Source organism: Schistocerca serialis, chromosome 4, assembly GCF_023864345.2.
Source record: "Schistocerca serialis cubense isolate TAMUIC-IGC-003099 chromosome 4, iqSchSeri2.2, whole genome shotgun sequence".
NCBI lineage: Eukaryota > Metazoa > Arthropoda > Insecta > Orthoptera > Acrididae > Schistocerca > Schistocerca serialis.
Genome location: NC_064641.1, coordinates 102,447,501 through 102,461,068, shown reverse-complemented (window position 1 = coordinate 102,461,068; position 13,568 = coordinate 102,447,501).

The following is a 13,568-nucleotide window of genomic DNA, read 5'->3' as shown; positions in this document are numbered from 1 at the left end:
TTCGTAGCATGCCTAATAGATGTTTGCCCATCATACATTTCTAGCAAAGCTGCATGGTCATCCATGGTAACTGTTCTTTCGGGAACAGATACTACCGTCATATGTAGTATTTTTCGATAATGGCACCAGGAATTTGCTTTGGGTATCCTTTTTTACAACACTTAAACTATCTTCCTGTAAATACTTTATTGCACTTACAACATTCAAAACTACAATAGTTTTTATATTCTCCATTAACACAACAACGAGTTTTTATTGTTATGTGTTCTGTTACATTTATCACAGAAATATGATGATCCTAAGAATGCAGACATACTGTCAATTACATCAAAATGGTTGTGATTTTTATACAGATATATTTTTATTGCTCTCTAAGGACAGTGACAGACTATTAACTGAAATTTTCAGCACATACAACATTTATCTGAATAACCAACAATTCGGGAGGACGACGGTTCAATCCTGCATCCGGTTATCCTGATTTAGGTTTACTGTTATTTCACTAAATCGCACCAGGCAAGTGCCAGGATGGTTCCTTTGAAAGGGCACGGCCGACTTCCTTCCCAGTCCTTCCCTAACCCAATGAGATTGATGACCTAGCTGTTTGGTCTCTTCCCCCAAACAGCTCCCAATCCAATAACCAACAGTTTCTCAATATTTTTAGTATCGTCTAGAGTAAGTCCTTCTTCATTGTATTCACCTAAATGGTTATGTATTATATGGGTTAACTCTTTTTGTATGTTGTATTTGTCTCCTCTAATTTTCTTAATTTCACCAGTAGTTAGTTCTCTGCCTAAGACAAAGTCTGTGTGATGTGTTAATGCAGCACAGGTTCTCACTATTATTAATTTTAGTAATGCATCTTTTAGCCTTTTTATTATCAGCTAAATTTAATATTTTATTAACTTTGGCTTCTCTTAGAATTGCTAACATTTTAATATTAAATGTAGTGTTTGCTATATGAATAGACTCATCATATGTTAATATAACTTCGTGATACTATTGCATAAAACTTGAAGAGATTGTTCAGTATTATTTGATGCTTTATAACATGTGAAATTTGATAAAAAAAACTTTTCATTTGCTGCTGTTCTGTTTAGCTTACCTCGTTTTCTAAAATTATTTCCATCTTAGCTACTTCTACCATAGAATTAAGTGCTTCCAGTATATTATCTCAAAAACAGTATCGAGTTTACGAGTATTAGCATCACTGGAGACAAAGTTTTAGTCAACAGGCCAAGCTTTAAATTTTTCATTAAATTTAGATTTTTTCTTTAATCTCAAATATCATTTTTCGACATTTATTCTCATTTTCTTGCTCAAATAGCTCACTACTAGATAGATAAATTTGATCTAGTCTCAATAGCTACTCTTGTGTTGGAAATCGAGCTTTTTCAAAAACACCATTGTCAAATTAGTACACGTTTTGGCCTTCCTTACTCTTTTGAAATAATTCTTGAGGAAATGGAAAATCTTGTAAAATAATTAAATTAATTACTTCTGATTTCTTTAATTTACTGTAGCCCCTAAAAGAAGATTTTTAGCACTAGTTTTGAGTTCAAATAATTAGTAATTTTTATTACATAATTTAGAAGATGTTCAGCTACATATCTTATTTTTTATATTTTCTTGAGCACATGTCTTACATCTATTGGTATGTTTGTCTTACATGGTAGATTGAGTAAAAACCATCAAAATCTTTAATTTCTTCACAGTCAAAACATTTTTTTTTTACTTTCAGTCTATTGTTCATCATTTTTCATCAATATCTTCAAATGTTGTTCACTTCGAATTCACTATAAATGATTTTTGTGATAATATGTATACAATTCTGTTCCTCAGTCTTCTGACTGGTTTGATGTGGCCCACACAAATTCCTCTCGTTTATCAACCACCATCTCAGAGTAACAACTGTAAACCCATATCCTCAGTTATTTGCTGGATGCATTCCAATCTCTGTATTCCCTTACAGTTTTTGCCTTCTACAGTTTCCTCTACTACCATGGAAGTCATTTCCTCATGTCTCAACAGATGTCCTATCATCCAGTCCCTTCTCCTTATCAGTGTTCTCCACATTTTCCTTTCCTCTCCAATTTTACACAGAACCTTCTCATTCCTTACCTTATTGGTCCACCTAATTTTCAACATTCATCTGTAGCATCACATCTCGAATGTTTTGATTCTCTTCTTTTCCAGTTTTCCCACAATCCATGTTTCACTACCATACAAGTCTGTACCCCAGACTTGGATTCTCAGAATTTCTTCCTTTGTTTGATACTAGTAGTCTTCTTTTGGAAAGGAATGTCCTTTTTGCCATTGCTAGTCTGCTTTGCATGTACTCCTTACTCTATTCGTCATTGCTTATTTTACTGCTTATTTTATTGCTTATTTAGCAGAATTTGTTAACTTAATTTAGATTGTGACCATGATGATTAAGTTTCTGGCTGTTCTCATTTCGCCTATTTCTCATTACTTCCGTCCTTCTTCGATTTACTCTCAGTCCATATTCTGTACTCATAAGGTTGTTCATTTTATTCACCAGATCATGCAATTCTTCTTCACTTTCACTCAGGTTAGCAATGTCATCAGTGAAACGTACCATTGGTATCCTTCCACCTTTAATTTTAGTTCCACTCCTAAACTTTTCTTTTATTTTTCCTCATTGCTTCTTTGATGTACAGATTGAACAGTATGGGAGAAAGACTACATCCCTGTTTTACACTATTTTTAATCCGAGCACTTCATTCTTGGTCATCCAATCTTATTATTCCCTCTTGGGTCTTGTACAGATTGTCTATTTCCCATCTCCCCCTACAGGTTACCCCTATTTTTCTCAGAATTTCCCACATCTTGCACCATTTTGGATTGTCAAACACCTTTTCCAGTTCGACAAATCTTAGGAACATGTCCTGATTTTTCTTTAGTCTTGCTTCCATTATCAACTGCAAAGTCAGAATTGCCTCTCACGTGTCTTTACCTTTCCTAAAGCCAAACTAATCATCAACTAGCACATCCTCAATTTTATTTTCCATTTTTATGTATATTATTCTTCCAGAATGAGATTTTCACTCTGCACAGGAGTGTGCGCTGATATGAAACTTCCTGGCAGATTAAAGGCAAAGGTCCCGAGTTCGAGTCTCGGTCCGGCACACAGTTTTAATCTGCCAGGAAGTTTTATATTATTCTTCTCAGAAACTTGGATGCATGAGCTGATAAGCTAATTGTGCGATAATTCTCGCACTTGTCTGAAGAATGCTACGTTCTCGGAATGCTATACAACAATTGAAGCAAATCGCATTAATAGATTTTATTGCAATAAAGAAGATAGATAATACTTAAATTTGAATTTACAACAGTGTCGCAAGGCATGGGCGACATGCGAACAAGTAATGTTCTTCGCTATAGAAAATGTCTATGTAAGCAATAGACACTGCTATCGTAGTGTCGGTGTACAACTGTGCTAGTCTGCGACTCCCGATCTGGTACTATCCGGCCATGGCGCGCAGAAGCGGCGCTTATATTCTCTTCGGCTTGAGGGCGCTCCTGTCGTGGTTCGGTCCTTGCCAGTGGGGTATTGGCTCACATCGTCTCACAGCCTTCTTTTCTCTTGCGTTCTTAATCTTCATGTCATCGCTTATCGCTACGCCGGAACATTCCTCCCTCCCCAAAGCGACGGATGGTCGTCGTGTAGGGAGTGTGACCACCGCGGGGATGGGGGAGGGGAGGGGGGAGGGGGGGGCAGGAGTGTGGCCGCGTCGCCGGGCCGGAGGCTGTGGCTGCAGGGGACGTCAAGTTTCCGGCCGTACCCCGCCATCCGGGCTATCTGGCGGAAACGTCCACCGGGAAACGATCAGAAAGGTAAGCGTCCAGCTCCTGCTGCCATGAAGCAGATGAAGAAGGCGGTGACTGCTGCTGTGTGGGTGGGTACAGCTCCATCGGCAGAACGAGAGGAGGGGGAGGAGGCGAAGGCTCAGTTTCCATGGGGTCGTTCCACGGTGTCGTGATGACACTCTCGGCGGCTGCTGTGGCCGCGCTGTCCTCTGGAGCCGTGAATCTGTGGAAGAGAGACTAAAAGATCATCGTGCACATGACAGACGCGAGGTTGAGTTTGATGGCGGCGCTGCAAGCCATCTGCACCTGAAATAAGATAAATGGAAGCGATAAGTCGACTGACAATCTCGCTTCGCGCCTATCTTCTGCTGCCGCTAAAATCCCTGTAATAGACAAAAATCATGCGGCGTTAAGCGATAGTTGCGACCTTCCTGCGGCGACGGATGCTGAGGAGGGTGGAGCAGGTGGAGCAGTGTCCGATGGCGGTGGCCGTGAAGCAATTCCACTTGGGATGATCCATCTCGTGAGTGCGAACGATATGAAGCTAGAAACAGTTCAATGCTTGATCACTGGTGTGTGCAGAGCGAAGTTTGGCTACTGCTGTTCGAAGGTTCTGACAAAACATCCCGATTTGACTGCGGATAGAACGGTGCACTAGTTAGATGCTACATTCCACTGCATTCACAGAATGTTTCAAATTCATGAGACGTGAAGTGAGTGAGGGTCGTTGCCTGACACTGTTACTTCAGGTAAACTTTCTAGCAAAAAATCGATGACAACACCTGAATTGTGCTACGTGACGTTGTCGAGTTCATTTTTGCAGCAATAGGAAACGAGTCAACCACAATCAACCATCGAGTGTTCCAAAAAGGTCCCGCAAAGTCTACGTGCACACGTTGCCATGGCGATTGTGACTTAGGTTGGGTTGGGTTGTTTTAGGGGAGGAGACCAAACAGTGAGGTCATCGTTCTCATCAGATTAGGGAAGGATGGGGAAGGAAGTCAGCCGTGCCCTTTTGAAAGGAACCATCCCGGCATTTGCCTGAAGAGATTTAGGGAAATCACGGGAAACCTAAATCAGGATGGTCGGACGCGGGATTGAACCGTCGTCCTCCCGAATGCGACTTAGGCCAAGCAGAGAATTTTTGTGGCGGAGAGGACAAATTTTACGCATATGCGTGACACTGTGACGTCATTTGTTCTATTTTGGCGTCCATACTCTGTCAAGTACAGTGTCGACGCACTAACTGTTTCGTACGAACAATCCCGCAGTGTCCTTGGTAAAATAACTGCAACACTTCTTTTTGCTAAGCTTTAGGAATCAACACACGTGACTGTCCATTGTCATTTTGAACAATAATCACACCTTTCTGCACAGCGAGGCTGTGCCAACGTGCAAACTACCGGCGCACTACAGAATTCTTTATGCTATGCAAGGAACGAGGCCAAGATGCACGAATATATGTTAGCAAAATGTTCAGATCTGAATCAGCTTCCGTGGCCTGTGCAATTTTCCTATAGTTCAGCGGAAATGACTGAAGCAATTCAAAATCCTGAGCATCAATGTGACAATACGATGCAGTAGAAGCGTCAAAGTCTGTATCAGGGCCAATCGGAAGACCTGAAAGTGCGTCCGCATTACTATGCTGAGCCGTCGGACGATACACAATCTCGTACTGGTATTGAGGCAACAAAGCTAATCTTTGCAATTTTTTGGCAGTTCGTACAGAAATCGGTTTCGTCGGATGAAACAAGGAGTGCAAACGCTTGTGATCCGTTACTAAGTAGAATTTTCTGTCATACAAATAGTGGTGGAATTTGGTGACACCATACACAATACCCAATGCCTCTTTCTCAATTTGTGAATAGTTACACTGAGCTTTGGACAACACTTTTGATGCGAAAACAATAGGCCTGCCTTTGTCACCAATTCTGTGCGAAAGCACTGCACTGATTCCGCAAGAGGAAGCGTCTGCTTGGAGTATAAATGGTTTGTCAGGATCAAAGTGAGCAACGCATCTTTAAGTTTTTGAAAACCTACTTGGCACTCATCTGTCCAAACAAAGAGGACATTCGTTCGACGCATACGATGCAATGGAGCTGCGATTTGTGCAGCATTCGGTATGAACCGAGTATAATAGTTTATTTTCCCTAAAACTGACTGCAATTCAGTGATATTGCGAGGAACTTGCAAGTCTCGTATGGCTAAGAAATGCGACTGAAGAGGATGTATACCTTGATTGTTTTTGACATGACCAAGATATTGCAACTCAGGTGTAAAATAATCACTCTTGTCCAGTTTACACGTTAGTCCGGCATCAGATAACACACGAAACAAATCACGTAAATTTGCAATATGTTTTTCAGGTGTACGACGTGCCACGACAATATCATCCAAGTAGTTCGAACAGTTTGGAATTTGTGCAGTCAGATATTCCAATTACCGTTGGAAAATGATAACGGAGTGCGGAAGCATTGCCAAAAAGCATACGCAAATATTTAAACAAGGCCACTTTTTGAGTTTCTTCATCGAGCAGTATTTGAAGATATGCTTCGCGCAAATCAGTTTTTGAAAAGTATCGTCCAGCGCCTAATCTGTCCATGAGATCCTCTGGGCGTGGCATTGGATAAGTGTCAATGACAGTTTGTGGGTGGCCTGTAGACCCGTAAAGTTCGGCTGAGCATTATATTTCATTGTAATATGTGCAACAAAACTGTTAACTTTGCCTAAACCTTCAGAAAAGAGTTCCGGGAATTCTTTGGAATTGAATGCAGACACTGACAACATATTGTCCTGAATAAAGAAGCCAAACAAATCAAAAGAATCAGGACCAAATATGCTCTTACCATCGCGTGATCGTAGCATTGTAGAAGTCACTGTTCGTGAGCGATACATAGCAGGCAAAATACATGTTCCGAGAATGGGAATGTCTTGTCCATTATAAGCACTCAGTTGTGTGCTAGTTTTAGACAGGCGTGGGTAGCCTAACAGTTCATATGCATGGCAATTTAGCAATGTGAAAGAGGCAACACTGAAGAAACTACACGCTTGCCTGTTGCGGACTTGGAATATACTGCATTAATGGCATGGGTCTGGCGACTAGACTTTTGTGAGTGGGCCAAATTCTTATGCCTGTTCCATTGCAAACACACAGGTTGTACATGTCCTTTCTTACCACAAATGTAACACTGAGCTTATCGGGTGTGGCAGCCTTGGCGTTTGTGCAGTAAATAACACGGAGGGCAAGATTTAATTCTGTTCACCTGTGTAGCGAACTGCTTACGTGGCGTGGAAGGTTGTTTGCTCGGCGTGACGAGCTGCTGCTGGCGCCGAATGGGCTGATCGCAACTAAGGTACACAACCCGACAAATAATTGGCCGCTCAGATTTAGGAGCCGACAAGGCAGCTGAATCGTGCTGATCCAGTATTTCCATTACCTGCTGAAATGATGGATCGGACTGTTCCAAAATTTGTTCTCTGAGTTTGACATCAGGCACATGATCGCATCAGGCAACATAATATCTGAATATAAAGTACTGCAACCACAATTTAATTTGCATTTCCTTGTTACACCCTGCAAATCAGTTACCCACTCGCGATAAGTTTGTTCTGACAGTTTTTTGGATTTAAAGAATTGATATCTAGCTGCCAGCACATTCACTTGTTCGTCATAATAGTTTGTTAGCTAGTCTACAAGTTCGTCATAAGACAGTTCACTCAGAGAGGCAGTAGGAAAGAGTTTTTGAATGAAGTGGAACACTGCACTGCCCACTGTTGATAACAGATATAAAAGTTTCACAGTAACTGGTACGTTGTGAGTTAGATGTGCCTCGAACTGGGACAACCACTCTGCTTGGTCATGAAATTGTCGGTAAGGTGGTATAGCAGCTGCACTAGGTGGTGCTCGTTCCGTCGGGCGTGCAGTGCTGGCCAGTAGCTGCTGCGCTTGTTGAGTAGTGCAGAGATTTGTTGCGTCTGGAACTGAAACATCTGCATTAGCTGCGTGGGATCTAATGCTTGTGGCTGTGGCGCCTGAACAAGGGGCGGGACAGGTGGGATGGGCATTTTGGGAGAGACTAATACAACTAACAAAAACGGCAAGCAAGCAATAGAAGGGCAAAAGCAAAGAAAATTTCTACAATGCCCACCTGAAAACACTGATTAGCAAAAACGACAAGAAATTGGTAAACCAAATAAGTGCACCTGCAAAGTAAAGGCAAAAATGAATTAAGGAGCCAGCAAGCAAATTTCCGTAGCGTCAGGCTCGGGGTTTGTCTGTAAATCATCGTCGCCAATGTGAGTGGGGTCCTGCCCTCTCTTCTCGTATAAGGTGCCTAAAGGATGCTGAATCCTTGGAATACTACATAACAATTCAAGTAAATCACATTAATAGTTTTTATTAAAATAAAGAAGGTACACAATTCTTAACTTAGAATTTACAACAGTGTCGCAAGCGATGGGCGACGTGCAAACAAGTAATGTCCTTCGCTATAGATTCAAATGGTTCAAATGGCTCTGAGCACTATGGGACTTAACTTCTGAGGTCATCAGTCCCCTAGAACTTAGAACTACGTAAACCTAACTAACCTAAGGACATCACACACATCTATGCCCGAGGCAGGATTCGAACCTACGACCGTAGCGGTCGCACGGTTCCGGACTGTAGCGCCTAGAACCGCTCGGCCACACCTGCCGGCCTTTCGCTATAGACAATGTCCATGTAAGCAGTTGAATGGATCACTAATAACTGCTATCTATCGTAGTGTAGGTCTACTAGCCGGCCGAAGTGGCCGTGCGGTTAAAGGCGCTGCAGTCTGGAACCGCAAGACCGCTACGGTCGCAGGTTCGAATCCTGCCTCGGGCATGGATGTTTGTGATGTCCTTAGGTTAGTTAGGTTTAACTAGTTCTAAGTTCTAGGGGACTAATGACCTCAGCAGTTGAGTCCCATAGCGCTCAGAGCCATTTGAACCATTTTTGTAGGTATACTACTGTGCTGTCCCGGTCTGGTCCCGTCTGGCTGAGGCTGGCAGGAGCACGCTAATATTCTCTTCAGCTAGAGGGTGCTCGTGTCGTGGTGCAGTCCTTGTCAGTGGGCTATTGGCTGATGTCGTCTCACAGCCTTCTTTGCTCTTGCGTTCTTCATCTTCGTGCCCTCGCTTATCGTTACGCTGGAACGGTCAGCTCTTTCAGTCTTCGGAATTGTGTAGATGTTATTTTTCCGAAAGTCTCATGGTATGTCGCCAGACTCATACATTCTACACACCAACGTGAATAGCCGTTTTGTTGCCACTTCTCCCAAAGATTTAGGACATTCTGATGGAATGTTATATATCCCTTCAGCATTATTTGATCTTCAGTCCTCCACAGATCTTTAATTTCTGATTCTAATAATGGATACACTATCTCTTCTAAATCGACTCCTGTTTCTTCTATCACATCAGACAAATCTTCACCCTCATAGAGGCTCTCAATGTACATTTTCTACCTTTTCGCTCTCCTTTCTGCATTTAGCACACTTAATGTTACTACCATTGCTTTTAATGTCACCGAAGGCTGTTTTGACTTTCCTGTATGCTGAGTCTGTCCTTCTGACAATTTTTTTTTTATTTCTTCACATTTTTCATGCAACCATTTTGGCTTAGCTTCCCTGCACTTCCTATTTATTTCATTCCTCAGCGACTTGTATTTCTTTGTTTCTGAATTTGCAAAAACATTTTTCTATTTCCTCCTTCCCACGATCGACTGAAGTTACCCATGATTTCTTTGCAATTACCTTCTTTGTACCTATGTTTATCTTTCCAACTTCTGTGATGGCCCTTTTTAGAGTTGTCCATTCCCCTTGAACTGAGCTGCCTGCTGACATATTTCTTATCAATGAATCTATAGCCTTAGATAACTTTAAGTGTATATCGTCCTTCTTTAATATTTCCGTATTCCACTTTTTTTTGGTATTTATTCTTCCAGACTAATCTCTTAAACTTCAGACTACACTTCAACACTACTACATTATGATCTGAGTCTATATCTGGTCCTGGCTATGCCTTGCAATCCAGTATTTGATTTCAGAATCTCTGTCTGACCATGAGGTAATCTGAATGAAATCTTCGCATATCACCTGACCTTTTCCAAGTATACTTCCTCCTATTGTGATTCTTGAACAGAGTATTCACAATTAGTAACTAAAATTTATTACACAACTGAATTAGTCTTTCTCCTCTCTCATAACTTGTCCCAAGCCCATATTTGCCTCTAATCTTTTATCCTACTCCTTCCCCTACAACTGCATTCCAGTCCCCCTTGACTATTAGATTTTCATTTCCCTTTAGGTACTGTATTACCCTTTCAATATACTCATATACTTCATATTTTTTCATATTCACCTATTCCATTATTGGTGGTGTCTAACCAAGGTAAACACACACAAATAAGAACTTACAACTCCTCTATTATATAATTTTATAAGACATGAATCGGCGTGTTACTTAGGCAACGATACATTTACAACTCTATAAAACAAGACAATCTTCATTTGTCTCTTGTGACGTCACAGAACATATATCTCTGAAGCCAACCTCATCGATGTCAAAACACTACCAGACACCAAAACACCATATTGCAGAGCAATCTTCTCCCACATCACACACTTCTCAGTAAGACGGTCAGAATTCATTATACCACTTCCACTAGTCTTGCAGGAAATCGAATTACGCGACCTATTCATGTTGTTCGTGGTTTTTTACCTTCATGTTGTTTGTCCTGGGGTGGTGGTGAAACCGGAGTATCTTCTGGCAATTTAACGTTTTCATTTAGCAAATATGCAAGTTTCAATCGGTCCATGGAAACGCTTTTTACTTGGTCAATCATTTTGAGTCCAAGAAAGTTTGGTTTTCTTTCCACAACTTCGTATGGGCCTTCATATGGAGGCATGTACACCTGAACTGTCGTTGTCGGTAATATATAGAAATATTTTTTCCATACAGACAAGGAATTCGTTTATTATTGCATATTCTTATATGATGTTCATTTATACAATGTTTGCACATTGTCCTACAACCATGTTTTGTATACTTCTGTGAAGTGAAAGTGTCAGTTGACTTGTCAGTTTTACATATTTGTAGAGTTTAGATTGGATGGCTTCCATTTATATGTACATTTAGGTGGGCAAAAAATTTTTATTAGGAAAAGTAAAATTTTCTTGTATTTTGCAAGGTATCTTTTAATACGTTTATTACCTTGGGAACTAATGCTGATGGTTTATTGCAGTCAGTAGCAAATAAAGATAAATTAGCTGTACCAGCTGTAACTAATTTTTTTGTGAATTCATTATATTCATAGGATGTATTGTCCTTAAAAAAAAATACAACACTCCATTAATGTACCTAAATTCAAACTTTACTCTTGCAGGCAGTACAGAAAATCTTCTTTTTATAGTCCCAAGAATTTTATTTTTAAAACTACATCCATCCATCTCTGCATAGAAAAAAATCATTAAATAATATATATGTTTTACCTGAATATACACCATTTAATTTAAAAACTGGACATAAAGCTGTATAAGATAGTAATTGCGAATATCCTGGGATTAATTATAAGGTATTCAAATTCACAACATATATCAAAGTGTCAACAAATAAAACAACTTCACGATATAGTCTTTGATACATTCCATTTATTTTTTGTAAATCTTGTGGTAAAAATGTTAACCAGTTAGTCACTAGCTGTTATTTCATATGATTGCCTGTCCCATGAACTTCTGATGCAAAATATATAAAATTCCATTCACAAATAATAAATGAACTTCATAATCTTATGTAAAAATTCGATTGGTTGAAATGAAACAACTGGAATTCTTTTGGGTGTTGATGTGGTATTGTCAATATTTTTTTACCATAGAAGATTTGAACAGCATTGATATCATCTTGAGATCATTCTAAAAGTGAGCCATTATAGTATGGATGCATTATTGCTCCATCAACATCTGTGTGTTCTCAATCTAGTGCATGACCAGTCCCATAAACCAAGGCTTCAGATAGATTTGTTTTATCTTTTGGTGTATTCCCATCGATCACCAAGTACCACAACTCATCATCATCCATATGTATTTCCACTGGATGATTATTCACATTGGGAAAAATGTATGACCTGATACATCACTTTTTCCATCAAGATCCCATTAACTTCGTTGACTATATGTTTCATAACTATGTACATGTCTTTTATTTGTAATGAAAATATCAGCCTACAGTTACCTTGGTGAAACTGAATGTCAATATACTTGTGCCACAAATGAAATATAGCCTTTGTTACTTGTAATAGCTTTTTAGTTGCTCTTTTATAACACAATTTTATATATTTTCTTATTCCATTTATAGACACTAGTTCTATAATGAGTTTTCATATCTTTGACATCACATCTAAGTAATAGATAAAGTAACTTCACTTATATAGATTTAAAATATTATAAGATGTGCTTAAAATAGTTGAAGAGTAACTAAATGGTGCTACCTAAATATGAAATGTATCAATGAAACCAATATTAACTATTTTAATTATGAAAAATTCTAATAAAATTACTTTTATTGAATGTAGCCAGTTATCTACCCCATCAACAACAAGGTTACATACAACAATAGGCAACTATTTATGATTATTGATGAAAAGAATGATCCATAGTTCAAATCTAAAGCTGTGGTTACTTTTTAGAATTTACAAACGCAAGATAGGCAATATCAGATCATGCTAGAGGAAAATGTAGGTAAAGTACAAGGATTTGAAGAGTAAAGGTCACTCTTGATTCCACACACAAATTTTTTCAGGAACCTGGTCTATGTTTATTACTCATGAAATCAAAAATGATACTAGCAGAAAATTCTCAAAATTGGGTTCATGAAGAAGTTGTACCTTCGATTTATAAACATTGATAACATAAAATTAAAGATCAAATAACTCACTTAGAAAATATAAACTAAATTAAGGATGAACATACAGAAAATTTAAATGGAATAATTGATAATGCCTTAGAAATAGTGCAAGAAAGAAACAGAGAAATAATTACTTTATTGCCTCATGTTATTCCTCAAACATTCGATCAGAATTTTAGACTAACTTTTGGTCTTTTAAAATTATTTAATGAAAAGTTAGAGTATAATTATTAAGTTATTAGACCTCAACGAAAAACTTTACAAAAGCAATTGTATAGAGTACAACTTGTGAAGAAATGTTGAGACTTAATTGTAATTCAGTATATTTATACCATAGAATGAAAGAAACTTTAAGGATTGTTCATTGGCACAACTATTTCAGTATTTTAAGTGATTACGCACAAGAACTATTGATTAATGATATAATTAGTCCTCAATTCACAAATTTTTTATCAAAAATTCTGCGCACAGGACAAGAAGAATGATCTACTAACCATTTATCAGTACATTCTTAATGAAAAATATTGTTACATTATGTCTTTACAAACTGATGATGTTGATGAATTAAACTCATAGAATAATTGTAACCCTTAGACTGATTTATTATTTCACAAAGATCTATTATTTTTTGTATGAATGATTCAGATAAAACTTCGACAGCTTATATTTTTCCCAGTTAACTTTATCTTTCAATTCCATTACATAACCTTCAGACAATACTTCACCATATGATTTACTATCCCAATATACATTATCCTGAAATTCTCTCATAAACTCTTCAGATAAATTCTGAAACAGTGATGTAGTATCACAGT